The sequence below is a fragment of the Archocentrus centrarchus genome, chromosome 7, assembly GCF_007364275.1.
Source record: "Archocentrus centrarchus isolate MPI-CPG fArcCen1 chromosome 7, fArcCen1, whole genome shotgun sequence".
Classification (NCBI taxonomy): Eukaryota; Metazoa; Chordata; class Actinopteri; order Cichliformes; family Cichlidae; genus Archocentrus; species Archocentrus centrarchus.
The window spans coordinates 32639983-32666673 of NC_044352.1; the positions used below are offsets into that span (position 1 = coordinate 32639983).

Below are 26691 nucleotides of genomic sequence, written 5' to 3' on the forward strand. Positions count from 1 at the left end.
AGCTGCAAGGCTTCACATTGAAATGAGCAGCAGTATCTGAAAACAAAACAATCCTGAGGTCACTGTACCCGGTACTCTCCACGCTTCAGCTGTGGCTAGATTCAGTCTATGAAGGACACACTTGACTTCCAGCCAAGAAGACAAACACAGCACTTACACTCCAGCTACTGATGCCGTAGCTGCTCAGGCTAAGCTGCAGCACTTCCTACTTACACTCCATCCTCTAAAATACATCGAGGACATGATCGTGAGTCCTCTTTCAGTCCATAAAGCACATGTAAACTATATTCATAAACTCACATGACCTAGGATAGATTCTACATTTGACCCTGTGCAACACTTTCCTGTCCATCTCAGTTCTAGCAGCCTGCCATAACTGTTCTCAGAGAAAAGGGTTTAGTTTCAACATCTGGTTTATTTCGTTTTGGAGTGGAAACAATACTCTGACTCTGAAATCAAACTCATCAGTAGCTTGCTCAATAATATGCTTTGGCGCATACAAAAATGAGTGAGTCATCTTTCATGTGTCTGTTCACTGATGAATGCCTTCCACTGTGTTTTTCTAATGCCGACTGAGGCTTCCCAGTTTTTCCACTTAAGTTTCTATCTATTAAGTTTTCTATTTTCTCTCCCTCTCACTACTCCTGAGTTTCTAAAGTCAGTTCTGGTGTAGTGTAATAACATTGTTTCTGTGGGCTTTGATTCCACTGTCTCACCCACAGTTTGTGGTTTGGGTATTTTCTCTCATCCAGGAAAGCTATCCCAAAGTTGCTGTTTGTTTGTCCAAAAGGAAATCAGTCAAGAGAATTCAAGTTACAGGAAGAAACTCAAGATTGCCTCGAAACATATTCAAGAAGTTACTGCAACACTGTTTAAATAGAGGTATTCAGATGGAAGATTTATCCTCTTCTGTCCTGTTAGAGAAACAAAGTTTCTCACTCTTGAGGTGAGGGAAAGGAAAGATGCCTGCCTGGCTGTAATCACTTTAATTAAACCTGCTGATTGTGATGAGCTCAAATGCAACCACAGCAACCAGGCTGAATGCTAGTACAGTGTTTTTCTCTCATTAGCACCGGTTCTTTCCTCCTCTTTTATAAAGGACAGGTTAGGAAACATTTACATGGTATCAAATTTTCCCATAACTATTTATACTTGTGCTTTCTACAGTTCTCTTCTAAATGATTGTCGTTGCAACTCAGGAAAAAAAAATCACAGCTGGAACATGAATGCAAGTCAAAACAGGAAACAAAACAATTGCTGAGGTTTTTCGGCAAAAGCTTTTTTTTTTTCTTTTTTTTTTGCTTCCAGCTGCTGCAGCAGCCTCCCTCTGCCTGTGCTCCTGCACTGATATATCACTGAAATACCTGCATGGACCCACTTGCCAGCATACAGGTGGGAGGCACACACAAAGCTGAAATGACACCAAAGCCAACTGCACCAGCACCCGTGACTTCATTGTTACCATGTATAACCACGACGTGCAAAGACGCCTGTACACGTGCTTCACATCCACTGTGGTATCTCTGTGGACTTGATCATCATGGTGACAACAACCACCAACAAGGCAGGCCAACAGTGTTTTAGGCATCATTCAGACTGGACTAATCATGCTACCTGTGACATCATATAACAGGCCGATCAGTCAGGGCAGTGATCAAAGTCACCCTCATTTTTTAAGTTGAACAACCAGCTACACAAGGAAACTGCCTTTTTATAAGCTTTTTTCTTTCAGTCTCTATAACCTCATACAAACCCTTCAGTATCTTACCAAAGGATACTTTGGCATGCAGCCAGGGATTGAACCACCAACCTTCCGATTAGCAAGTGACCTGCTCTACCTCCTGAGCTGCATCCTCATTACACATTAAAATGACCGACATGACACATGTAGGAGCGCTCGTTCTGGAACAATGATTGATGTTGTTGTTCGGATTGGAGGACATGTTGACATTTCAGGGTAAAGTTGTCTAGGTAACTAACATTTACCATCCTGTCAGTCAGCCTCAAAGTTGCTTTTGTTTGACTCAGGACCTGACTACTTTATGTCGCCACTTGTTGCTTGAAGTTGCTGAATGTCTTTCTATGGTCTCCAGTCATGACGTTGCGAGTCGCTTTTGGTGATCACGATCCTTAAGTGATTGGCTAATCCAAACTGGCTTTATCATTACTTTTAGGGTCCAAATTTCCCTCTGGGATCAATAAAGTTATTCTTAAAAGTTTACCATGGCTGATTATCCCAGCAAAGATAATCTGCCGCTAGAATATTTGATTGATTGCTGACAGTCACGCTGTGTTGTGCAGTGTTTAAAAACTTTTTGTAACTTTTGCAGCCTTCATTCTGACCACATCAAAACGCGCCAAATGATAAGGTTATGTGCGTGACCCACTTACATCAGATAGCTACACACATAACCTTATCATTTGGTGCGTTTTGATGTGTAAAAGGTGTGACTGGGTCCAGCAAACCAAATCATGACTCGTGGAGCTCGTGCAGATTCAGATTCCACAGTGGATAGATTTTGTTAAGACTCTGGACTAGTTGATTTTTCAGGGTTTCCCCTTTACTCTGTTAAAATGCTTGTGGGGTTGTTGTGTGGGTTGGTTACCGTGGCAGCGGAGGGTCCGTTTTTGTCTATGTCCTGAAAGCTGTGAGCCTTCCTCTGTGTGTCAGGAAACCTTTAGTTCCCATGACTGATCACCTGTGGACACAATACCAGGGTCCTGACCCAGTGGGGTTCCCATCTACACAGTAATTAACTTAATACCAATTAATCTACAAGACTGCTGTCTTCTGTCACCTCTGGGTGGTTTGTGAAGGGGCCTAAATTGCCCAGTACCTGACAGGAATGAGACGGCTCCTAAGTGATGTAATTAGTGCTAAATGTTGGCAAGTCAATGGTTAGTTTAAATGTGACTGGGATTGAATCCATGCCACGCATTCTTCTGTTTGTTTCTTAATACAGAGCTGGTGTCAAAGAACACAAGCTATGACATTTAATACCCCCCCCCCCCCCCCCCCCCACACACACACACACAAAAAAAAAAGCCCCTTAATTGTTCAGAAACAAGTGTTTCAAACTGGCTTTATTTGAACTTTTAGGGCATGCTACTATCTAAAAGCTAAAACCACTTTTCTTATTTTAGTTCTATAATTTCTTAAATGCAACAAAAACACAAAACTCAGCACAGCCATTCACTCGGCTTACACATCCACAGAAATATGCACAGTCTTCTTCTTTGTCTTCTTTGAGCTACTCCCTTCAGGGGTCGCCACAGTGGGTCATCTATGGTCCCCGGGTCGATGACCCGGAGTTTTGTCATTTCATTATTCATTTTGGGTTTTGAGAAGTGGTTTGTGTTCCTTGTTTCTGTTAAGGAAACACAAAAAAACCCACCACTGTGCTTATGGGTTTTTGTGATCCCTGGTATTGGTTCCTTAGTGTGTTTATTATTTGTTTCTCTAGTTTAGTTATAGATGACTTTAGGTTGAATATTTCCCCTTAGCATTCCTTCAGGCTCATCTCTGTGTCAGTCTTGTTCCCCTGTTTAGTTGTGTCCAGCTGTATATTAGGCTTGTCTTGATGTGCAGTTACTTCCTGTTTTATTGTGTAATCTTTTGTCTTGTGTGCTTTGTATTTAGTTTTACTTCCTCCAGAGTCATTGTTAGTTATCACAGCTGTGTTCCCATCTGTTACCCATCACCTTGTTATCCTGTGTTTGTATAAATTCTCTTAGTCTCCCCTTGTGCTTTGTCAAGTCTTCCTCAATGCTGTGTGTTCCCGTACTCTGTTTCCTGTGGTTCCCGTTTCCTGGTTCCCTCTTGGTTGCTCTCTTGTTCCATGTTTCGCCTGGATTCCCCTAGATTCCTAGTGTTTGTATTCCTGGCTCCAGCATTGCTGTTATTTTGTATTTTGTGTTTTTTAAAGACTTGAGCATTAAAACTGTTCTTGAGTTAACTCCTGTTTCCCGAGTCCTGCATTTTGATTCACAATCACACAGCCACACAGCTGTACTGTGACACAACTGGCTCTACCTCAGCCAGTCCTCCTGTGTCACACCAACCCTCTGCATGTCCTCCTTCACAACATCCATGAGCCTCCTCCTCTTTTCCTGCCTGGCAGCTTCATCTTCAATGCCCTTTGTCCAATATATCTACTATCCCTCCTCTGCACATGTCCAAACCATCTCAGTCTTACATCTCTAACTTTGTCTCAAACCGTCTCAAATTAAGCTGTCCCACTGATGTACTCATTTGCAATCCTGTCCATTCTGGTCATTCCCAGTGAAAATTTTAACATCTCCACCTCCACCTCCATCTCAGCCTCCTGTCTTATTGTCAGTGCCACCGTCTCCAATTCATGCATCATAGCAGGTCTCACTCCCATCTTGTAAACCTCCCCTTCAACTCACTCCTTTTGTCAAAAATCACTCCTGACACTCGTCTCCACCCACTCCACCCTGCCTGCACTCTTCTTCAGCTCTCTTGTGCACTGTCCTATTGCTTTGGATGGTTGACCACACGTATTTAATCTCATCTCCTTCACTACCTCTGCTTCTTGCATGTTCACTTTTCCACCTGTCTCTATCTCAATCACACACATGTATTCTGTCTCGCTTCCTCTTCTCCTCTTCTCCCATACCTCCAACTCTCCAGGCTCTCTACCTTATTGTAGGTTCTCTCTAGATCCACAAAGACACAATGAGATGTCTTCTGACCTCCTGCATGTTTGATCTGGCAAAGATGTTCCTGACTCAGCACTCCCCATTCATCTGGGGACCGGCACAGAGTTCACTACAACAGCAAGTAGACAACACTCCACCAGGAGAAGTGTGACATCACCTGTGAGGTCACATGTACAGCATAAGTGCCTGCAGCACTATCATATGCCATCTGTGAAGCTGGGAGCTTTGATTAACACTTACTGAAGACAGGCACTGCACACTGGCTGTCAAAAAAAGAGACAACTACCATTCATCCAAACAACCCCTGCCATCACACCTGACTGGAATGGATTAACAGTTGTTGAGAAAGGCAAAGGGCAGACCGATATACAGAGATTCCTTGATTATTTTATTTGTTTAGAGATAGTTATTTATATATAACAAATTCTTAAGACAAATACTGCTCAAAATGGAAATAAATTGCTTTCTTCAGGCACTGATAACCAGATAGCTTTTACTCTATGCCTCTTTTTCCACTGTTTCAACTTTCACTGACCTGGTGATTTTCAGCATTAGGTCAGCTTTGCTTATTTTCTAGTAGATTTAAAAAAAAAAAAAATTCCACTTTTCCATTATTTCTATCACCTTTTCGCACGTGCTCGATTTTCTTACGGTGACTTGTTTGCCCTGTAGTCACAGTAGCAACGTAAAAGATGCTCACAATCAAAACACAGAAAACTGGAGCAGTTTTCTCTTTGCTTGAACTGCATTTATTTCTAACTGCATCAGATTCCTGATGCATGTTTGATTCAGTAGGCAGGACCTACCGATGAGTTACTAAATCTCAGTGATTCTATTATAAATGACAAATAATATGTTGGCAAATGAACCACAGACGTTGTGACTTTGCAAGCATGATTCAACTTCTGCTTTTTAGTTACACAACTTCTTCCATCAGCTATGCATATTATTTTCCTTTCATTATTCATTTTCATATGATCCATAATTCATGTCTTGTTAAAGTGCCTCTATATGCACACAGCTGAGAGTCTGCAGGGGGGTGGGGGTGTTCCATGCTGCTGCTGCAGTGTAGCACGTGCCACACACTCCACATCGTATGCCCTAGATTAACAGGGATGGAGAGTGGAGGGTCTACAGTTGAAGAAAATGCAGTTTGATGGGGTTAGGGTTGTGGAGTGGGTGATGAGTGTGCTAATATGGGGGGAAGGTAGAGGCTGGTAGGAGACAGGCTGAAAAGGCAAGGCTAAAGTGAATCTTTTTTAACTTGATGGGAGCACAATATTAATATTTTGTAGGGATTTATCAAGCAAGGCTACATTTCTGAATCTGTGTTCTGCTCTTAGGAATTGTAGAGGCCACATCAGAAGTTCCAGAAACACTCGAGCTTAGTTACAGTATCTGCCACAACTACCGTTACATGTCTCTTGAGGGATCTGATCAGAAGTGGGCAGTTCATAATACATCAGTTCACATCTGCCATTAGCTTTTACAACCCCCCCTCTATATCAGAGGTCATCATTAGGTGTCCTATGTTTTATTGACTCCAGAATATTAGCAGCAGATACTTTTGGTTCTTTGGGACGTGGGCCAGGGCCAGGGCCTCTGACACAATGCATGCAATGACTGCTCAGCTAGGGGGGAGATTGGAGGCTGCATCAACATTTTGGGTCCTGTGATGTACTCAACCTTTTCCTGTGCAGCTTTTGGGGGTAAGGTGGTGTCCTGCTGAATGTGACACATCTGATCAATCAGGCCATCTTTAAATGTGGTCTGAGTGATCAGATCTTATAAAATCCTTGATGCAAATTGGGTTACTTCACGAGTGTGAACAGAATAATATTTACTTCTCATTCCAGTGCTTGATGGAAATGTTTCTTGATGCTCTTGGCCTGTAGCCACAGTATTTCTTGCTCTGTACTGCTGCAGCATGAATGGATAATTTCATGAGCAAGCAGGTGTATGTGTTCCTGATTAAGTACTTGGCCAGAGTATATTCCACCAGAGATTACAGTCAGTAATCTGCAGTGTGATCAGTGTGATTGAATTGCATACTCTGTGCTTACTCATCTCTTGGGTTTTTTTTTCTTTTTTTGGACTCAAGAACAAGAGTTCTTCTTTTAGGCTGGAAAATGGTCCTCAATCCTCATCCTGTTTGAAAAGCTCTAACTACTGAGAAATACTTTACACTGGCTGTTTCAACTTGCTTCCAGTGTTTTTTTTAGCAAGTTAAGCTACTAGCTTCATATCTAGCATACATATATGATGAGGTATTAATCTTGGTAAGAATGTTAGATTGGAATTATGGAATAATGGATAGAGCATGATTGGCATATCGCTGATGTCTGATGTTTCCTGTTCTCACTTGCCTGCAATGTGTCCATCATCAGCCATTTGCCACCTAGCCGGAGTTCCCTTGAGGATAAAAACTCCCCCTCTTTTAAACTCAATCAGAAACCTCAAAGACTGCATTCACGGTTCCACGCTAAGCCCTCTTTTTGTCCCACCAAACAGCAATTTTGCTCCATTAACCTTCTCCCAGAAGTACAAGTTTAATGCAGTGTTATGGAAATTTTTAGAAAGTGTGTCAAGCATTTTGCATTTTTAGTGTTTGCTAATGGCAGCTGCCTGGCTGCTGTGTAGAAATGGAGTGAAGTTGTGTGACCTGCTTTTCTTTAATTAAGAAAAGGGTGTTTGAGGCAGCACTTTTCTTAAAAACTTTTAAAGAGGTAATGGCGAAGGGTGCTTGGAGAAAGAGGGAGATGTAAGAATGGAGTGATTAGTACTGCTCAACCAGCAGCAAGGGTGTGTGTATGTGTGCTGAAGGTGGCAAATGGGGTTAGGAAATTTCCCCCGGCTCCTCTGGGCTCTGACCCTGACTCTGCTGTTAAACTAAATCCTATATCCTGCATCCATGGCTAAAAATCCTCAGGTGTGCAAGTAGGGGGGGTTCTGTTGGATGTGGACCCCCAAAGGCAATTAGAAGCCTCTGTGTGTGAATGTGGCAGACCTCCAGAAACCTATGCGGGTCTCCAGGACACGTGTCAAATTGTGATGAAGGAGGATTCTGCACAAAAGCACATGCACACTTGACCTATAACCCAGTGTCTAGTCGCACCCATCCGCTCCCTCCCTCTATCCTGATAGTCCTTCTTCCATATCCTCCTCTTTTCACCCTCCCTTCCCTCTTTTCCTCTCTGGGGATGATCCCTCGCTCTGATGGAGGTGTGGAGCGGCAGCTGTCTGCAAAGAAGATAAGTGGAGTTGGTAGAGGGATGGACAAGTAGAAGAGGGAGGGGAGCAAAGAAAAAGGGAAAATTGATCTTATTTATGAGTTTTCAGTAACCTTTGGCACTGATTTGCATTTTTGTCAGATATCCTTGACTTCAGAAGCCTCTGTGGTAAATGAGTTATAGATTTATTACTGTATACTTGAAATGTGAACTACTAATCTTCTTAATAGTTGAAAACAGGAATGATATTGAGGAATCATCAGATAAGTTCAGATTCTCTTTTACTTAAAGGAATAGTATTGATATTTTTGGAAAATAGTTTTTTTTTCTATGTAGCTGAGTAGCAACCAGTGCTTAAATCATCTTGAAACAAAGAGTGGAAATGGGGACATGGATAACCACGTGTGTGTGTGTGTGTGTGTGTGTGTGTGTGTGTGTGTGTGTGTGTGTGTGTGTGTGTGTGTGTGTGGTGGGGTGGGGTCAGCCAACAACTTAAAAGATTACTTGTTGTTTGTGCGAACTGCTCTGAAACTCAAACATGAAAACAACAAGTTGTGGTTGTGTGCCCACCTGTTCTTGATCACACCAGGAAATAACAGGCCTTTAAATGAAAGATTTCCATTATGCTATAACTCTCCATTAAACCACACACTCATTTTACAGCAACATGTAAGGGAACCATTAGAAAGCTTTAGGGCATTTTCAAACCCTCTTGGTACTGCTTATTTGAGAAGATAGTTCGGTGTGGACTCAAGCGAGCACCTTAAGACCCTTTATGTACAGAGGTCTTCTGTTGGTGTTCTGTTAACTGTAATTTCCCCATATTGGGATCAATAAAGTATCATCATCATCATCGTCTCAGCCTGGTCCCAGTGAGTTGGAGTGCCGTCAGTGCACTAACATATTGTTATAGCATTGAATGTCTCACTTAGCTACATGTTTGAAAACACATGACACATGGAATCTTCACAGTTTTTGAATGAGGGTATTTACTTTCACATTATACTGTATGTTGTAGAAAATAATGTATAAATATCTAAAGCTTGTGTTAACCACAGACCATCTAACTATAAACTCATCCAAACCACCCATTCAGCATGTTTGCTTTAGACATATGGACATTTCTATGATACCCCTGGGGTGTCTGTGATGTCCCAGAAGAACCTCCTGCCAAACACTAGAAAATCACCATCTGTCTCGGCTCACCTGACCTGAAATGTTCAGCCTTGACCTTTACCCCTCCACTCCTCCACATGTGCCTGCTGAGCCTACTCACACACACACACACACACACACACACACACACACACACACACACACACACAGAAGAACTACCTCACAACGTGCTGAACAAATAAGTTCATACACGAAGTACTGTGTCAGGAGTACTGTGATACATTGTGTCATTCAGAGTAGTGAATTTCAAAGCACAGCAAAAAGGATATGCACGCAAATACCAGCTTGTATCAAATCCCACTGCTTCAACTGGTAGATTTTAAATCACAATGAAATAGGTGTGCACATGGTAAATGGACTAGTTCTTATATAGCGCTTTTCTACTCAGATATGAGCACTCAAAGCGCTTACACAACACATTCACATTTACCCCATGCACACGCATTCATACAAGCACTTCCATGATTAATTAATTAAGCTAAGTGCTTTAATCGTCTAACATTCACTCACGTTCATACTCCGACGGAACGGCAAGTATCTTGCCCAAGGATACATTGGCACGCAGCCTGCAGTAGCCAGGAATTGAACCACTGACCTTCCAATCAGTAGGTGACCTGCTCTACCTACTGAGCTACAGCCACACATGTAACCATAGTCACCGTCTGTTTTGCTACACTCACACTAGGAGAAAATAGGAGTTGGTGACCACAGCACGAGCAAAATTATTGCAACTGTGTGCAATGAAGTTGCAAGCTTGTTGCTTTTCAAATGGTTGCTTTGAATATGGGGACCAGATCTGTGACTATTCGAAGTCAGTTGCCATCTTCAAAGCAACTTTGTTGCATCAAAATGGTGATAAAACGCAGATAAGACAGTCAGTTTCTGTCAGTCTGCTATCAGGTTGTGATTGAATGGGGTCAAGCTGGTAGCATGACAGATGCTTACTTGGATTATAGGTACTGGGGCAGCAGCCCAAGCAGAGAAACCCAGACCTCCCTCTCCATAGCCACCCTCTCCAGCTTATCTGGGGGAACACTGAGGTGTTCCCAGGCCAGCTGAGAGATATAATCTCCCCAGGGTATCTCCCAGGTCTGCCCGGGGACCTCCACCTGGTAGGACATCCTGGAATACCTCACCCAAGAGGTGCACCTAGGAGGCATCCTTGTCAGATGCCCACCTCAACGGTCTCCTTTCAGTGTGGAGGAGTAGGAGATCTACTCTGAGCCCCTATTGAATGACTGCACTCCTCATCCTATCTCTAAGGGAGAGGCCAGCCACCCTTTAGAGGAAGCTCATTTCCATCAATTGTATCTGCAATCTCGTTCTCTCGGTCACTACCCAAAGCTCGTGACCATAGGTGAGGGTAAGGATGTAAATTGACAGTTTCGCTTTTATGCTCATCTCCTGCTTCACCATGATGGACCGGTGCAGTGTCCGCATGTCACTGCAGATGCAGCCCCAATCCATCCGTCATTCTCCTGCTCCCTTCTCCCCTTACTCGTGAACAAGACCCCAAGAAACTTAAACTCCTCCACTTGGGGCAGCAACTTGTTGCTAACCCAGAGTGGGCACTCTACACTTCTTTGGTTGAGGACCAGGGCCTCAGACTTAGAAGTAGTAATTCTCATACCTGCCACTTCACACAGCTGCAAACTGCTCCAGTGTGAGCTGGAGGCCATCACCAAAAATCAGAGATGAGATTCTGAGGCTACCAAGGCGGAAGCCTTCCAACACGTGCCTACACCTAGAAATTCTGTCCATAAAAATTATGTACAGTAAGTGACAAAGGGCAGCCCTGGTGGAATCCAACCACCATCTTAGATTAAGATCAGTCCCGGTCATGCCCCTCCAGGTGTCACTGTCACTGCCCACGTGAGTGTTGCAGTCTCCTATTAGGATGATGGAATCACCAGAGGGAGTACCCTCGAGCACATCACCCACCCAAGAAGGGTGAGTACTCTGAACTGTCATTTGGCGCATAAACGCAAACAGCACTCAGGACCCGTTTCCCAACCCGAAGGCGCCCGCAAGCTGAGGGGATACATGAATACCCACCCAGCCTGCTGCCTCTCACTGAGGGCAACTCCTGGTTCCAGAGCCCAGACCATGAGTTGAGGTGAGCCCAACCATACCTAGTCGGCATCGCTCAACCTCATGCTGTCACTTAGGCTCCTTCCCCACCGAACCAAACTGCAACATTTATACCGCCTATATTGTGAGTCTGTCTTTTTCCACACACCTGACCCACTGAGACAGAGACACGGGACCTGTATAGAATGACCGTTCCCCACAAACTAAATGTACCAGTGCAGAGAGATGATACTAAAAGATAAAGAAACACAAACTGTGCAGGTTATAGCATTGCCATTTTGCATGTGAATAACCAGTATGCTTTAATTCAAATGCAACTTCACCAATACCCACAAGCATAAAGGGAAGCTGCAATTTCTTTTATGCAATAGTCTTCTTACAGTTGTGTAACTGTTATTTAAGCTTTATTGCCATACAATAAATGTTGTGACTATATCACAAACTGCTGTGAGACTGGGTTGGTATTTACCCAAAAACGTGCAGAATAGGTTTATGTAACAACCTAGCGTTGTGTGTCTGTCTTACAGGCTGCAGCCAAGAACACAGGGCAGCTTGTATGTTGGCTCAGAGGCAAAAAGTCTCCAAAACAAACTGCTGTGTTAAAGCTTATTACCAAGAGTACGAGGCAATAATCAAAGGTAATTGAGATGATTGTATCAACATGTTTCCCTGCTCTCATCTGGACACTGTTTAAAGGTAGTGTAGTGTTCCTGCATCCTCAGTGGAAATTAAACCCTTCAGAAAGGCACATTTTGTTTTTGTCATTTTTCACTGTCTTTTAGTGGTATCTCAGAGACGGGGCCAATAAAACCAAAACTATCTGCAGCGAGATACCACAGCGAGCGAGAGGAAAGTGTTTTGTTGTGACAGTGTGGAAGAAACACACTGAACAGAGTTTACTTTGTGTCCTTTGAGTTGTGATGATGTCTTCATCCTATATGATGTTTACAGCGAGTAAATAATGGCAACCATGTGAGCATGTCTTAATGGCTGCTGCCACATCTGTGTAGAAATGTGTTGATTTTACCATGAGCTCATAGAGGAGCTGAATGTAGTTATTTAGCAACTGGTGTTTTATATGCATGTGTCAGTTTTTCCATTTTTCTCACATTCCAGTTAGTGGGGGTAACACAGCTGTACACTGCCATTATAAAACCAGGAGGAACGCTGTGGTTGGCTCTGCTGGAAGTCTCGTCTGCTGCCGGGGCAATTGCTCTGTCCACAGCTCACATTTTAACCAGTGCGCCAAGGCAAACCAGGCTCCTCCTGCTGCTGCTGCCTGACACTTCACACTGTTGAGGTTCTCTGCTTTCCCATTGCTGTCTTTTTAGTGATAGTTTCTCCATGTTTAGGACTCACTGATGTACTTGGCCTGACGTTAAGCAGCCAAAACATTAGAAGTAAATTGCAGATAATCATCGTCGTGCGTGCTTGACTGATGGCGTGTCAGATAAACACCAACAGGCCAGTGCCAAAAGTTAAAATAAGAATTCCGATAAAAGCCAACAGAAGCATTTTATTTTTGAACACCTCCTTCCTATGAATATCCATAAATAGTTTTGTGATGGAAACTGTAGTGCTGATGAGGAGTGACATAACTGGTTGGATGAATAAAGTGGAAGACTTTAAGGTGAGAAGCTGTCAGCGGTGATGGACTACCTGGATTCAAGCCAGGCCTTTCTTCAGCAGTAGCCTCCCGGCCTCTGAATAGCAGGAAACATGTCGTATAAACAGCTCTGTGGTGTTACAGCTGATGGAGAGAGCTGAATAAAAACAATACAAATCAACACAAATGCTCCAGGTGAGAGGGAAAACAATCTGACCAGACATTACAGGTCTTTGCACAATGGGAAAATGATGGAAATGGAAAAATGATTGCGGATAAAACTTTGTTTTTCTTTCACTTTTTATGTTTACATAAAGTTTGTAAGAACATGAATCTGGGTCGATTTCTTTAGAAAAAGATGCTTATCATCTAACTGAGACTGTAGCATTCCTGCTTAACTGTAAAGAATTTCCAGGTGGGAGTTGTAATTGTTTTCCAACGAACTTACAGAGCAGGTAGTGTGTTGCAGTTATAAGCTCAACTTCCTTGTTTCTGAGAAACCAGGAAAACCTTTCATTGGGAATTGCATGACTGCTATATGGACTTTCGTTTGTTGGCTGACACTTCTGTCAGTTTTCTAGTTGTTAATCATAGAGAAGGCTGATGTTTAACAGACCCTGGCATTTTGCCTGTTTAAAAGATAAAAGCTTTTGGTTACACTTTGTATCAGACCATGCATATTAATCATTAACTAGATTCTTTTAGCTCAGATCAATAGGTTATTGGCTCCATATCACTTATTAATGTATTATTTTCCATGACAATGTTAGCCAGCTTGTTTTCCATTAATAATAACTTGTTTAACTTTCATTATTTTGGAATAAAGATGCACTGAATCCTGTTTATGCCACGAATGTGAGTTTTAAGAATGAACCTTTTTCCTGCTCCTGCTACACTTCAGCTTTTGCAAACCTGCTCACCTCCTTTTAAGGCTCCAGAGAATGCCTGACTTTTTGAATTGTGATATTTTCTCCAGTTAGATTTCTGAAACATTTTACTGTGAGTGTTATTGCCCTCATTTTAGTTTATATTTTCAGCTTTTATTAGATTGGAACAATAAAACCAGCACCAGTAGACAAACATTAAATGGGAGAAGAACCTGTACATCTCAAAAAATCTCCAGTTTTTAATTTTTCTTTATTTTATTTCATTATTTTTTAATGTGTTGACTTGAACTGACAAACCTGTGTGGATGAATAAATCTCAAACTATGTGTAACTGATGAGCAAACTTCACCTGATGTAACTTGGACTTATTTAGACGCTAGTGACACTTGTAGTATAGTCTTGCTATTTATGAATGAAATTTAAGGCTGGAGCTACAAGCTTGTGAGGCCCATATGGAGCAAAGTATATTGAGATCATAATACATGCACAGCATGTTTCTTACTTACTATAAATATGCAGGTTATCAGTGGAAAACTCTTAGTTAATGGCTTAATAATTGTAGAATATCGTCTTGCTGTGTATGCCATTAATTGGTTTTTTATGACTAATATACTAATAATAAGAATGCAAATGTTAATATGTACCCTAATATAAAGTGGTACTTTGAAAATGGGATAAAAATATGACAATATGAATTAGCGGACATATTATACTCAATTCCAGCTCAATATTTACATTCTTGAACTCTACTAAAGTAGTTTTGCATTTGCCACAGTTTAAAATATGTATTATTTATCTTATACTTGGCTTTGTCGTAGCCCTTGACTTCAATCACTGCCTAAGCATTTTAATTACATCCGTAAGTGGCTGTGGCTCGGTTGGTAGAGCAGGTCACCTACTAATTGGAGGGTTGGTGGTTTGATTCCCGGCTGCTGTGGGCTGCGTGCCAAAGTATCCTTGGGCAAGATACTGAACCCCATGTTGCTCTCTGATGCAAGCGTTGGAGTGTGAATGTTAGATAATAAGCACTTAGCTTAGTTACACATGGAAGTGTTTGTGTTAATGGGGTAAATGTAAACGTGTTTTATAACTGCTTTGAGTGCTCAGTTAGAGTAGAAAAGCGCTATATAAGAACTAGTCCATTTACTTACGTCAGCTTTCTGCTGATTGGCTGCCCCTCATAAACAGAAGGTTTGAGTACCCACTCTCGCTGACTACACGCAGAGTTTATATCTCTCTGAAATGAAGGAAAAGCATGTCAGGGCTCCTTTAAAGGAATCTGTGTGAACAAATATTTCAGTTGTTTATATAACATCCCATCCATCCATTTTCTTAACTGCTCATCCAGTTCATTGCCACCGACGGGCTGGAGCCTGTAACGGGGGGCACACACCCTGCACAGGTCGTTAGTCTATTGCAGGGTTTATGCAGTGCTGTGGTAAGGTATTTGCCCCTTGCTGATGTCTTATTCTTGCATTTTTGTCACACTTCTATGTTTAAGGTCACCAAAAAAATTCTTATATTAGACAAAAATAACCTGAGTAGTAAACAAAATGCATTTTTAAAAATTATTATTTGATTTGTTAAGGGAAAAACAGCTATCCAAACCTACCTGGCCCTGTGCCAAAAATGAACCTGCTGAATCAATAAATCACTTAAATAAAATCTGACAAAGTCAAAAAGTGAGAAGATCTCAAAAAGCAACGCATGTCACAGTCTAAAGAAATTCAAGACCTTTGGCCTACTTCACCATTAAGCAGAGGTGGGAAGTAACGAAGTACAAATACTTCGTCACTGTACTTAAGTAGATTTTTTTCGGTATCTGTACTTTACTTGAGTATTTATTTTTCAGAGTACTTTTTACTTTTACTCCCTACATTTTTACACAAGTATCTGTACTTTCTACTTCTTACATTTTCAAACAGACTCGTTACTTTTTAACACTTCAGAGAGAAGTTTTTATTTCCGGTCAGTACGCCGTCAAACATCAACCGATCTGAGCCTAAACGGAGGAATAATAACAGATAAGAGACAATCGTACTGCGTGTCCTCCATCACCGGCTTATCGGGTACAAAGGGATTAAATACGTAAACCCATATAATTAATGTCTCATTTATAGCGCTATAATCAGGGGTCACAGCGGGCCGGACCGAGTCCGTAAGTTGTGCTCGCGGGACATAAACAGTTTAGCTAGCGCTACTGAAGAGGAGCGAGCATAAAGGGAGTAACGTGTGGCAGGTAAATGCAACGTTTCTAAATGCTTAACAAATATCAACAAACCCACACAGTGTGTCTCCTAGCTAAAAGAAGCGCTGCTGTATTTACAGGGAGAGCAAAGAGAGAGAAGTTCACTCAGAGATGGAGAAAGAGGACAGGAGAGGAAGAAGAGAGGTTAGATTTAAAGGTAGGGACTGCAAAACAAACTGAAGTATGCTGACTTTGTGTAATTCAAAGATTGTATGAAAATACTGCAGTTTACTACGTAATAAACAGGTCAGTTTGTTGCACTGTGTTTACAGTAAAGCTCTCTGTTGGTGCACAGAGGCTGTGTTGATGGTCAGAGTTACAGATTGCCGAGATTCATTCACTGAATCCAACATTTCTACAGCCTGTATGCTGTCAGTGTGGGGATGGAGATCAGCTCAGATAGCTGTGAAATACTGGGTTACATCTTTGTGACTTCAGTTCATCCACACAGAGCAGTAAACCTCAGAGCAGCAGCAGCAGCAGGTCAGCTGATCACAGCCTGCACACCAACATCATTTACTGCAGCTCACAATAGAAAGTTGTGATTCTTCTCCCCATGCAGAGCCACTACAGCTGATCATAGGGTTCCTCCAGCTTCTGAATCCCACTGTAACCCCTGAGTATCCTCATGTTGGTGTTTAGGTGGAGGCACAGTCACCCTCTACTATGGAGGACACAGAGAACAGAGCTGGGTTTAAATTCCCTTTCACAGTTTGTGTCCTACAGAACAGATTCAAGCTGAGTACATTTATTAGGATTAAAATTTAGATTGGAATAATGTTTGGATTCTCATGTACTATTTTATATTATTACAATAATATATAATGAGGTTTGGTTAGCTTTACACAAAAATAGCAGGTAGAAAGTCCTCCAAAGATCTACTTTTACTTTCTTACTTTAAGTAAATTTCAGAGCCTGTACTTTTTTACTTTTACTTAAGTAAATAAGTTGAACCAGTACTTAGGCTTTTACCAAAGTATTTTTTAACACAAGTACTTGTACTTCTACTTAAGTACAGAATGTCAGTACTTTTGCCACCTCTGCCATTAAGCCATTAACGGAGTCCTCATATGTCTCTGCTTTACTGTATGCTACACTCTGTATGACCAAAAACAGGCCCCACTGATGATGAAACACCTTCCAGGGAACCCTCAATGATTTCCTTCTCCGAGGACCAGCCGTTTGACTGAGGGCCAGAGTCTGAGGCCTCATGAGCTTCCTGCTTATTGGCTGGAAGTCATTGAAAATATAATCAACCAGCACAGGTCATAAACAGTCAGCCTATTGTTTAACTGGCTGTTGCTCCACGGGGGAAACATTTCTTGTGTTGCATAAGACAGGAAACAGTAATGCATATAAAATAATGCAAGCTTTCTGGCAAATGAGCAAAAAATGAATAAATAAATAATAATTTTAAAAAATGACATCTCTGCTTTTCGGGTGTGGGTGTGTAGTGGTTTTATGCCAAGGGCTCAGGTAGCAGATATAAAAGATAACACAGATATACAAGCAGAAAAAAATGTGGATCTGCCAAGCTTTGTATGGTTGAAGTTAGGAAGTGCACACATTCACTCCATACTTACTAAATAAAGGCACAGTCACACAGTCTGACAACAAAGCTCTTGTTTATTAAAAATAAGCAAAAAAAAACCCCCAAAACTTCATGACCTGTCTGATTTCAAGCTCACTCAACACTCCTCCTTCTGTCACTACTTCAAAAATAAATAAATAAAAATTTCTGGAGCTTTCATTTTTAACCCCTTAGGCCATATTCATACAAAGCTGCTCCACTGACTTTGTATCTATTTATTTCGTGTCTTTTATCTCTTACTTAGTCTGAATAAAGTTATTTCCAGACATATAAAAATACTTTATGGCTCTGATACTGAATATTTTCTTTTAACCAAAAGAAAGAAAAATTAAGTTTTCACATCATCTGCATGAGTGTATGCAAGTCATTTGGGAGTAACAGTCTTATGTGACACAGTTTTTACATCTGCAAGGCAAAGGTCAACTGAAGCTCAGACCCCTATCATTTAAAGGTTGCAAGGTATTTTTACACTTCTATCAGTATTTCAGCCAGGACTACTGTAGTCAAAATAATAATATTTTAATCTGCAGAAATTTATCTTTGGCAGCTTGGCTCTGTTCTAGCCTGTACATGTGCTTATATGGAATGCTTAGAGCAGGAGATAAGCAGTGAGACTGAGCAGAGAGCGGAGGAAGACGGATACAGCATGAAAGAAGGAGCCGGGTTGGAGATGGGTTGCAATGGCACAGCAGCAGTGGGCAACTCAACTCAACTTTATTTATAAAGCACTTTAAAATCAGTGCCATTGGTCAAAGTGCTGTACACAATAAGAGCAAACAGGTTTAAAATATATATGAAAACAAAACAAAAAGCAAAACATTAAAAACCAAACAAACATATGACGCACGAAAACTATTTGACAGAAGTCGACATCAGCTGAGCCATGCACATTTAAAGTCATGTGCTGGGACTGTAGCTGGGTTAGTGGATGGGCTTGCAGAACTGATGCTGTGCTCGATTTCTGTTGGCCAGTTGAGCATATTTACATTGGTCAAAGTTGAATGAATGTAAATTCTGAACTGTTACTCCAGTCTTTCCTGCATTGTCTTCATATCACCAGTACTTGGAAACAACCAACAAGTCCTTCGGTTAAACAACCATATTAGTTGTTTGTATCTACTATCTGAAATGACCCATACAAGTGTTCTTGAAATTACTTAGACCCGAGTCACACAGGCCCAGAGCCTGATTGGTGTCTGCCTGGTAACCACCGGTCGCTAGAGAAATATGAGTATTCCCTGACAGCTTGGCACATGGTTGCTACCTGTCACTAGGTGAAATTGTTCACAAAGAGGTACATAGTGCTTCATTTAAAACCGTTTTTTGGTTGGTTAGCTTGCACAGAGTTTGCAGACAAGTTGAGATCTTCCACGCAAGCTTCAGGCGACTGTGGCGCTCTGCTAGCATCAAACACACCAAAACTTCCATCGTGAAACTGGAAGTGAAATTGGACTTGTCTAGGAGCACTCAGAGTTAGGCACAAGAACTATGGGTTACAAAAAGATTGTGGTTTAACTTAAATAAAATTAAATCATTTAATAACATTAAACACATTAGAAAGCCGAATGCTCTAGGTTTCCATGGTGCTGAATTTGACCACATTTTGCGGTATGCCTGCAGCCACTTAACATTTTATGCATATTTTTTCCTTTTTAATTCAACGGTCCTTGTAAAATTTTTACAATGTGTTACATTATATCAGTCTGGGTGCACGATGGGATCCTACTTTGAAGACCAACAAACTTACACTCTGAAACAAGTGGGTGGGCAGTAGGTGGGTCGACGTGTGCTAAGCTCAACAATACAAACATATGATTACAAGGTGTGCACCATTTGGTCAGGAAAGTAAACGGCGATGCTGCTCTGATGATGCTGCCCATCAAGTGTTACTCTCTTCCTCCACCCCTATTTATTTCCACTCCTCTACATTCTTCTCTTCTCATAAGTGGTTAAGGGAGCTTTAGCGGAGCAAGGGTTACAGGTTGAGAGGTTTTTATTCTTCTTTTTAAATAAGGGGAACAAAATCCTGTTTTTCACATTACCACATTTCTGGTAAATCCATGGAAACTAAACATCCACCACCAAAGACCCACAGTTATAATGTGATTGTGCTATGATCGCCTCACATTTAGCTTTCGGCTGCTCTTTGATGTGGGCCAAGTATAATCGTTGCATCACTCTCATTCTTATCGACACTTATCCAGACGTTTAGCCTCATCTCTTTAACTCAAAGCACGATGCATGAAGGAATAACACTGAAGAAAAGGAAATAAAGATTCTCCTCATGGGAACCGGTGCGGTAAGTGATACATCCTCCTCTGCACGTCTGTGTAGAGAAAGGCAAGAGAAGAACTCCTCTCTTCTTGGAGCTGAGGTCATCCTAAATTAGTTAATTAAAGCAGGTTGTTGCCAAAACATTAGATCATCCCCACAGCTTGTTTTGTCATTAGCTCTACTAAGGCCCCTCTACTGGTCCCCTCTTTTTGAGGAGAACATGAAGGAGACAGTTCATGTTTTCAGTGGGAAAGAACCGCTAGCTGTAACCTTACCGATGTCCATCTTTCAACTTCGTTTCACATTTACTTTATTACAGGCTGCAAAATGTTTTGTTCCTGCATATATTCAATTATTGGAGGCCATACAGTGATTTTAATTTCTTATTGTGTAGGATTAACCCCATGATCCCTCCAGAAATAAAAGTAGTAAGATATACCAGTATTTGGGGATTGCATAGCTGCGTAATTACACAGTTATAAAACCTTTTTACTCTCATTAACATTTTGTATACATTTTCCGTATTTTCATTTTTTTTTTAATAAAATAGCATGGAAAAATAACTGCGTTTTTCATGTTGTTTTCAGGAATCAAACAATCGGGAATAATCATTGTGAAATGGGACAACACGGCAGCTGGAAGCTGTGCCCGCTTCTGTTTGGGACCGCGTGACAAAAATGTGTTTCAGGCTTTTATTCTCGCGAGAAGAAGGGGTTACCAAGGTACTGGGCACGCAGCGTCCTCCAAAAATTGTAAATGCCCCAGGCTACCCAATGAGGGGAGCTCTGACCGTACCAAAGTGGGACCAGTTTAGGGGTGCGAATAAAAGTTTTCCTAAATAAACTTAGTAATATTAAAGGGATTTATAATTTCATTACAAGGAAGCGATAGATGTTGAAACAAATGACTACACTGCTATTGCTAAGCTTTTCATAAGCGTGTATTAAAAAGCCCAAATAATGTCACCGTGTAGTCCTAGGTAAGTAATGGAATCGTCCGCGCCAACATTGAAAGTTGCGTGAAAGTGGACTCCAAATGCTGTTAGCGTGCTATTGGTTAGCTTATGTATCGATGCTTTGACACATCTATATGAAAGTTAAACTTTATTTGCTTCACTCTGAGTTGCGGTTATTGGTGAGTAAGTCTTTTAAAACTGGTCATTTGTAGCGGTTAGTATGGCTCACCTGCGTGAGGAATACACCTTTGCCGCACCGTTAGTGTAATACAGGTTCAGCTGAATGAGGACTGGCTGTCGTGCCGAAGGTGGGTGCCTAAAATAAATGTTGATAACTTTTAACATTGTGCTCACGAGTTACTTTTACTATTAAAGATTCTGACTGTGAATTTATACGTTAGTAATGGTAGAGTCTGAAATGGCCCACTGAACTTGCAGCAGGCCTTAATCAACTCTGGCTGATGTGCTCTTTAACTGGAAGCGTGCACAAAAGACGTTTTCATAGGAAGGGGAAGTCGCCTTGTGTATCAACGGATGTGAGTCTGGTTTAAAGGTCATGAAGAACTTCACTCTGTTCGGAATGTTGATGTATTTACACTCCGGTTTTTACCGGGGGTGGTGGTTCCCCTTTCTCTGTCAGAGGAGGAAGTTGGGCCTGAAATGCACTTCCTGTATTGACCCTAGCTCAGGGGTCTCAAGCTCCAGGCCTCGAGGGCCGGTATATTCTCTCTCCGCTTTAGCTGCAGAAATTTAGCCTGATATCAGTGTTAATTTTGACAGCAAATTTTGATTTAGTTTTAGTCATAGTCTTTTGACGAAAATGTAATTTAGTTTTAGTCATAATTTAGTCATCTGAATAGTTTTAGTCTAATTAGCATACATATATATAGTCGGCTCAATCTACAGTTGATTCAGTCGACTAAAATATAAAGGGTGTAAAGTGTAAAACCAAGCGTTTCAAAAGCAGTTTTGTTCCTACGACCATAAGTTTTAACAAATTTTAACCTCTTGTTGTGTTTTTTACTGTGTTCTATGTCTCATCATGTTTTTATTCCATTTGTCCTTATTTGTTCTTATACGTGGGGTTTGTTTTTAACATGTTTTTGTCTTAGTCTTTTAATCATATCTGTATTGTTATGAGCCAACTCACTGTAGTGCACAAGAAATTTACCACTTGGGTACAAATAAAGTAACTTGAACTTGAAATTTTCTTCAGTTCCCTTGAATTAGTCATTATACACACTTACACAAAATTAAACATTTATTAAAAGTTATGGAATATTATTAATGCTTGAAAGACCAATACACACACAAACATATTGAACCAACAATATGAGTAGGCCTGCTCTGCCTGAAAAATTCACAGGCTAGTGTGGCCATCCCATGTTTGGATCAAATTTGGGCAACTGTGCATTTGATTGGATGTTTTCCTAACTTGTCCCGTGCTGTCACAAAATTAAATAAGTTCTGATTGGATGTCGTCCCTGCCGAGCATTTTTGTCTTGTTTTCATTCGTTGACAAAAGTGTCAATTAATTTCGTCATCGTTTTTATCCTTTTAGGTAGTTTTTATTTAGTTATCGTCTCCTTTTTTGTAAAAAAAAAAGGGTCATAGACAAAAATAGTTTGTAAATGAAATTAACACTGCCTGATATGTCAACTGAATTATCTTTTAGATACCACAATGTGACTTGAATAAACAATTCAGCAAGAGAGGAAAGCACACTACTCAGACATTGCAGTAACTGGCACGGAGTGAATTTAAAGATTGTAACTGCCTTGCAAGCGCTTTTCACTTGGGGCAACAGTCACAAACATACCACCTTGTAATTTCCATTCTTAATCATTCCCAGGACAGGAATGTGCATCCTGCAGCCTAGAAAAGTCACTTACTTGCCAACATGGAGTTGTTATTAATAAGCCCCTAAGTGAGCACGTTTTGGGGGAAAAACAAGAACAACAGTCCAGCTGATGTAGGTGGAACTACTTCTTACGTCTCTGTACGGAAAAAATAGTACTTTTCAGACATGTAATATAGCAGTAATGAAGCTCTGGCCTACTGTTAATCACATTTGTCTTTTGAAAAATTTGCAAAGACTTTGTTTCAGTAGAGGGGAAACATCAAATAGTCGGAAGAATAAGGCTTAGTGGTGTCTGGAAAGAAGCTTATGGGGGTTTTAACTGAGGACAGAGACCCACCACAACCCAAGGGTGTACTTTCACTGTTTTTGAAGCAGGAGATGAAATCCTGCTCTCCTAATGCAATTGGAAGATGCTGACTGAACATTGGGAGTGCACCCTTTTGTCTAGTTCAGGAACTTTGCATGGTGCAAAATCACAACAAAAAGTCTTGAGTAAATACAGCCAACAATAATGAAGGGCTAATTTGTTTAATTTATTGAAAAGTTCTTCACTAAATGGGACTCGAGGAAGCGGTGCTTGTGTATAGGGGTGCATTCTTCGAAGTAGCAATTCACTGTTTTCTAACAGTCTTATGAAGTTTCTGGAGCTTGAAAAAGGCGACTGGACTTCTTTTTGTTTCTTGAAGACGTTTCACCTCTCATCCGAAAGGCTTCTTCAGTTCTCAACCAAGCTCCAGAGACTACTATGACCTGGATGACTGAGAATCTACACAGACAGTCTTATGAAGTTGTTCCCACCTTTTAAGACATGTAAACTTTGTCTTTTAGGTCATTTAGTGCATGCTGAAGTAGAACCGAAAAGTTGAGTGTACTGTAATCTATGGGGAAACTCCATTAGGCTGTCCTGTTTTTCATTTCTGTGTTCTTCTTTTCTCTCTTTCCTTCCCCCTTCCTCTGGCTGGTTGTGGCAGATGGCAGCCCTCTCTGAGCCTCATGCTGAATGGCTCTTTCTCTTAAAAGGGAGTTTTTTTTTCCCCTCCCTGCTGTCACCAGGTGTTGCTTATAGAGGATTGTTGGGTTGGGTTTCTCTAATATTGTAGGGTCTTCACAGTATAAAGCACTTCCAGATCACTGACATAAATAAAACAAATGAGATAATAATATAATTCTTCAAGCAAAAATGGAAAGTATCTGCATTTTATAGATTTCAAATTAGAAATCTATAACTGGGCAGCACGGTGGTGTGGTGGTTAGCACTGTGCCTCACAGCTAGAACGACAGCTACAAGGTCTGGATTTGAATCCACCTTGGCCCGGGCCTTTGTGTGGAGTTTGCATGTTCTCCGGGTACTCCGGTTTTTCCCCCACAGTCCAAAAACATGCAGTTACTGGGGTTAGGTTAATTGGTGATTCTAAATTGCCCATAGGTGTGAATGTGAGTGAGAATGGTTGTCTGTCTCTCTGTGTTGGCCCTGCTACAGGTTGGCGACCTGTACAGGGTGTACCCTGCCTCTCGCCCTATGAAAGCTGGGATAGGCTCCAGCTTAAAATGGATGGATGGATATTTTCAGGTTTTTCACTGTGGATTTGTCCTTTTTTTAAATAGGTCAACTTGTCATTTGGGCAACTGTAATGGGCATTTTAACCTTTTTTTTTTTTTTAATAGTTATAATAATCAAGAACTTGTGTTTTTGTAAGAAAGTTATGTTTATTGCCGAGCTTGTTGACTTTGCATTGTGAAATCTATGTCTGACTTCTGAGCATTACCGTAGTGCATTTAAACCACAGTAGTTAATCCAACATGGACAAGTATGCACGCACTGGACACTTTATTAGGTACACAATGCTAATACCAGGTTGGACCCCTTTTGGCTTAATTATTGTATTAATGGAGCTCAAAGTGTGAGAAGAAAATATCTTCCACACATTACACCACCACAAACAGCCTGAACCACTGATCCACGGCAGGATGGATCCATGCTTTCATGTTGTTTACGTCAAATTCTGGCCATCCCATCTAAATGTTGGAGCAGAAACTCCGTGAGCTGCAGATTAGATATTTGTGTTACCGAACAATTGAACAGGTGTACCTAACAAAGTGGCCAGTGACATCACATCACAGGACCATAAAACTAGCTTTAGGTGAGCAGGATTATTTTTTATATATATATATATATATATTTTTTTTTTTTTTTTTTTTTTTTTATTTTTTTTTTTTTTTTACCAGAACAAAAGGAAAATCTCTACATGCAGGTTTTATTTTCCCAAACAAATGGTAAATGGACTAGTTCTTATATAGCGCTTTTCTACTCAGATATGAGCACTCAAAGCGCTTACACAACACGTTCACATTTACCCCATGCACACGCATTCATACAAGCACTTCCATGATTAATGAATTAAGCTAAGTGCTTTAATCATCTAACATTCACTCACATTCATACTCCGACGGAACGGTCGGAGAGCAACTTGGGGTTAAGTATCTTGCCCAAGGATACATTGGCACGCAGCCTGCAGTAGCCAGGAATTGAACCACTGACCTTCCAATCAGTAGGTGACCTGCTCTACCTACTGAGCTACAGCCATCCCGTAACAAGATAGAAAAGTTTGATCATCAAATTGGCAGATATAACAATGCATATTTGTGTCCAAGCAAGTAACAGACTCATGAACTTTAAAGTTACAAGTTATATAATCTCACCATTACATGTCAGTAGATTGCAGTCAGCTGAGTTCTGTTTTATTAACCCTCCCTCAAAGTGCATAATCCATGTTCAGTGTGTTGCAGATTCTGTGGGTTTTCTCCAGTCACCATGTTTGAAGTCTGCTTTATAATGTTGTCTCAGAGACTTTTTTTTCCTCTCTGCTCATCTTGTTTACTTTCCAGTATTTTGGTCCTTCTGATGGTGCCTCATCTTAAATTTAGCCATTCGGGCAGGGGGGGGGGGGGGGGGTGAATAAAGAGGGAATCCTTTTTAGTTCATGGTGGTAATGTTACAGTTTGTACCCAACATAGCTGCCACACATACTCACATGCTGGACCATTTAATCTGAAAAGTTACCCAGCCTGCTGTGATGGGATTCATAATAGTTGGCTCACCACTGGAGTCTAGTCATGTTCCATTTTCTGTCTGCTTATCCAGACTGTTTATGTGGCAGCAAGCCTGTGATTAGCTGCAAAATATCCTATTTTTCCATTGAAACCTACATGCCATCCATCAAAACAAATAGTCACCAAAATAATAGTGTGGCTTGGGCTATGTAATGCTCCACTAGCTGTAGACTGTAATATTATAGCCAACAACATGGGAAACTGTTTTTTTTTTTGCAGGGTGCATGTTGGCTTTTTTTGTGTTGACATGTAAACTCATGTTTTTCAGAGCGAAATACAAAGAGCTCTGTTTTAGCAGAGTTTTGCCTACATTAACCAGGGGAGAGTTCAGTGGTGAGTTTGTAGGTGTCACAAAGTCTCCCACTGCACGTTTTGCAGCAGTAGGTATTACTCATCATGTCACATGGACTGACTCAGAGGCTGAGTGGCTTCAGTTTTCACACTTGCTGCCTGGAAGTGTTGCCTGGTTTTGTTGACTAAGGCCCCGTTTACACGATGCCGTCCTGCTTGTTGTCTGTTTCTCTTGTTGTCTTTTTCTCTCTTTATAGTTTCCTGACTTGTATTTAGCTCTCATCTGTTCCATGGCGCTACCTGTGATTTGAATTTTATCTCTGGCCTGTCCTGCAGTTTATCTGCACTTACATGATGATGAGGTCATCTTATGTTGACATGATGTTTTTCAGACCAGGGAAAGTAATCTGCTCCACTTGGCCAGAGTATACAGCACAACCACAGCTACAGTTGGGCGTTATGCAACACTGTTCCAAGAACTACTTTACTTTGGATGAAGCAGATTAGTATCAAATGCATTTACTCACACATCACTAAACATGATGTTCATTTGATTGCATATAAATGATAAATGGACTGGTAAAGTCCTTGTTGACGTTGAGTCCTCAGAGCGCCTTTTTACTACAAGCCGTATTCATACAGCACTTTATTCTATGTTGTTAACAATCTTGCTAACACTCCCACTAC

At 41.1% G+C, this 26691-nt stretch overlaps 1 protein-coding gene across 4 annotated transcripts in view; it reads left to right on the top strand.

Moving 5' to 3' along the window:
• The first annotated feature begins 20793 nt into the window (after window positions 1-20793).
• Window positions 20794-26691, top strand: part of wu:fa11c10 (protein FAM110A) — a 29329-nt gene continuing 23431 nt past the window's right edge. For 3 of the 4 annotated variants that reach the window (XM_030734407.1, XM_030734409.1, XM_030734408.1), the window contains exon 1: window positions 20794-21049. The gene's annotated coding sequence lies outside the window, so the exon portion shown is untranslated. The remainder of the gene's footprint in view (window positions 21050-26691) is intronic. The other variant, XM_030734411.1, reaches the window with a different exon arrangement.